This window comes from Lissotriton vulgaris, chromosome 4_1 (assembly GCF_964263255.1).
Source record: "Lissotriton vulgaris chromosome 4_1, aLisVul1.2, whole genome shotgun sequence".
NCBI lineage: Eukaryota > Metazoa > Chordata > Amphibia > Caudata > Salamandridae > Lissotriton > Lissotriton vulgaris.
The window spans coordinates 1312846252-1312850213 of record NC_141691.1 but is presented as its reverse complement, the minus strand read 5'-3'; the positions used below and the strand labels follow the sequence as shown (position 1 = coordinate 1312850213).

Sequence of the window (3962 nt, the reverse complement as noted above, 5' to 3'; positions counted from 1 at the left end):
AGGACAAAGCTGGTGGTAAGTCATACTAATACTTGCTGGCATTGACTTCCTAACAAAACTAAGTCCCCCCATGGACCAGACATGGGAATTTGGGACCCTAAGTCAAAAGCACATAAAGAAGGACCCTGTCTGGTATTGTTTCTCAACAATAATCCTAAACATAACAATAGGATGTTAGTACTGCACAGGCACTCTGAACACAAATGGACGAGAAATTAGAGTTAGGATAAATGAACATAAGTCAGCTATCCGAACGAAAAAAACAACAGCACCCCTAGTAACGCACTGGTTAGAAAATAACCATAAAGTGGAAGACCTGAAATGGTGCGTCCTTGAAGTTATAAGTACAAACAGAAGAGGAGGAGATGTAACAAGGAAGCGTAAACTGAGAGAGCAGTACTATATGTCCAAGTTTAATAGTTACAAAACAGGACTGACAACAGAGAGGAATGGGAGAGAATCCTTTAGGACAAACGGTAGGGAGATAAAATGTTTGAGATCTGAATAAGAACAGTAAACGGTAATCACTCCTAATCATTTACGAATATGCAAAGGCCCAAATAATGCTTTAATCCAAATTCTTTAATCTGAATTAGACTATCCATCATCATCTCATGAGAAGGTAGCAGCAAGTACATTAACAACATATACCAACTTGAACAATATAACATCGGCATGTGAGCTCGTAACAAATATAGAATAGGGCAACCTGCATATTAATAATAGTGTTTTGTGACAGAATTAGGACATCAGATATAATAACAGATTAAACCCCCTGTATAATATGAGAGAGATGTAACACACGAAAACAAATATAAGGTGGAGGCATAATATTAACGAAATACGATCTATCCAATCAATACTCGTGATGACCGTCACCCCATTCCAAGATGGCGCCCGTTAGGACCTAAAGGGACCTAAACGATCGAGAATCCAAATTTAATTCTAAACATTCCACCCGAGCTCCAAATATTTTTAAAAATAAGAGGATCCATATTAAATCAAAAGCCTTTGCTATTCGATCTGATTGATGTCCAAGCTGGGAGAAACAATCTTTCGTTTTCCCCATTTTAAAATGGCGGCCGAAAACACACAAGTCGAAAAATAATTGATACCCTCCGTGTAAGAATGAGGGAGATGTAACACCAGTAAAATAGCAATTAGGTAGAGGCAGAACACTAATGAAATAGTATTTTGAAAAACGATTATTAGTGATGACCGTCATTCCATTCCAGGACGGCGCCCATTAAGACTCGATAAGACCAAAAAGATCGAGAATCTAAATCTAATTTTTTTCACACCACCTGATCCCCAAATAATCTAAATAATAAAGGGTTCGTAAGACATCAAGAACATATGTTATTCGAATAGATTGATGTCAAAGCCGGAAGAGACATTCTTTCGTTCTTTTCCCGTTTCAAAATGGCGGCCGATAACACACAATCCGAACCGAGGTAGCAATCATGTGGATATAAACACGAGGTCGATTCCATAATAATGGTAAATAGTAAAAGAACGCTGAGGATAAATTGTATTCATAAGAAAAGGGGTTAGTTGGACCACCGAGGTCATCAACATAAATAGCGCACGACGGTAAAAAATAATACATAAACCAGCACAGCTGTGCAAAGAATATCGAGCACAATAATAATTACGAAACGGAATAAAGAACGAGTGTGGTTATGGTTTAGAAAATAAAGTAAGGGTGTATTCAGAACATAGGACCCTAAGATTTTAACCCACTACAAAATGGCGGTGTGGTTAACTTCAGCAATGGGCATACATACAGGAAGGAACAAAAACACGAACACAGGTGCTAGCAGTTAACCAATTAATAACAGTATTTAAACCCAGCAGTGGAAGGTAAAGAATCACTTCCAAACTACCGAGCAGGGAGGAGGACGCCGTGCAGTTCAGCTACCAGCTACAAGTAAGTAAAACATAGGGAACCTTAAACCACAACTTATACCATGATAAACTATAGACATAGACTATTCTGCTAAGATTTCTAATACAAAAAATATAAAATTCTACTCTCTCTTTAGAGCGAACAGCCAATGATATAACAAACCCCAAAGGGAACCTTTGACTGTATGAAGATAAAAGCAAAATAAATCTTCTTTTACCACAAAGGTAAGACTCTGCTCAAATTTAGACTACTTAGAAGAAAAACCACTGCCTATCACTAATAGACATCATTATTCTATAGATAAAGTGATGAAAAGAACAGCGTAAGGTAGCTCCCAGAGGCGTCCTCCTAACGATCAAGTAAATGAGAAAATAGGACTGGTAAGCCCCCCTTTTTTCTAAAAAACTTATTGTAAACCAACTAGAGGCACAGAGGAGGGGATATCTAGAAAATAATTTTCAATACATATACCTTATTAAAGTATATGGAATAAAAGTACGGTCACAAAATATAATGCTGCCATCAATACGTGACAATGGGTTAGCATATTGCGAAGACCTGTGGGGTTAAGGTAGAACTAAATAAAACTCTAATAAAACCTCATAGAATATATGATAAAGAATAGCAAATCAAGTAAACTACAAAAAAGCGACCTATCTTTATAACAAATATGTATCCTCCCAATAGGATTGAAGTTGGTCCTTTTTCTTCCTAAAGCGAGTGAAGGTTGGAGAAAATCTACACACAAGGTAAAGAGATGTTAGATCACCTATCAAGGATAATATCAATGAATAGATAACGGGGCTACCTAAAATAAGACGGATTTCCCCTTTTTAGAACAAAAGGCCGAAAGAGATCTGGGCGGATGGAATACGTGCTCAGAGATAGCTAAATAACCAGGACCAGGAGAGATCTAATCTGGGTAAGCCAAGTTCAATCAAAATCTGATAACAAGTGGGACAAAAAAGAATTGAAAAATTTGTTCCCTTTGACTTGTCAATCTTAATAAAAGAAAGAGTCTATTGGGCCCAAGTAAATAGTATTAAAGCAACACAGACCAGCAATTAAACACCAAGCCATATATGCCTTTGCCCAAAAATATTTTTATAATATTTTTTTAAAGTTTCTTTAAATTTTATTAAACATTTTTTATAAAAAAAAGATGAAACTGTATACCAGTAGAGAACCACCAAGTCTGTTATACCCTTGCCCTTAGCACATTTAAGGATGAGGCTGTGCAGGAATGCACTACCACGAAAAAGTAGAACTGGGATTGTAAAGTGTTCAGGGTTACCAAATATTAGGCATGCAAGTTAAAATGTTTTAGTTATCTATGTGCAAGTACTGGAAAAATATGGGCCTAACAATATGTATTATGATATGTTTTTTAGAGATATTATTAAGCTGTGAACGAGTCCTTGAAGAAGGTGCAGGATATAAAAGAGGCACCGAAACGCCGCGTCGACATTTTCGTTCCCATACATTTTCATTGATTCAATTTGTGTAAATGTCTGTATGAATGATTGCTAGGTTAGCAATTTTTAATATAAAACTGTATGCTTTGGAAATTTATGAAATTTATGTATTATTTTAAATGCAAACACATGTTATAATCTAATTTTAAATCTTCTTAAATAAATGAAAAAGCTTTTTTAATGATTGTTTCAAGGTTTTATTATTGTTTCATGTTTCCCATGGTACTGTTAGGCCTTATATATACCTTTCTGTAAATTTGGTAACCATTGTAACATCTAAATCCCCGACACTGATGTGTGCGTCCCCTTTGGGATCCCAATGCCATTAACGTTTTATTGAACCCAGGAGAAGGAATTTTGACTTTAGTAGATTGTTGACCCAATCCTTTTCCTGTCAGAAAGGGTAACTCCCGATAAATATTGTTTGGACATGAATTTGTGTTCCACACCACCACTTCATCAGCAATACCACCAACTCAGAGTGTGGCGGTCTTGGAATGGTCTAAAAGGCTGTGCAAGACTCCAAACACCAGTGGTTCCACCTGCCTAATTACGAGTAGCTTTAACAGCTGGTGTGA

The 3962-nt window shown here is 36.5% G+C and overlaps 1 long non-coding RNA gene across 1 annotated transcript; it reads left to right on the top strand.

Annotated features, from left to right (window-relative positions):
• The first annotated feature begins 2097 nt into the window (after positions 1–2097).
• On the top strand, positions 2098–3752 carry LOC147723927 (uncharacterized). The gene is made up of 4 exons (XR_015310064.1): positions 2098–2133; positions 2210–2289; positions 2597–2831; positions 3301–3752. It is a non-coding gene; the product is annotated as an uncharacterized LOC147723927 (long non-coding RNA).
• The last annotated feature ends 210 nt before the right edge of the window (positions 3753–3962 follow it).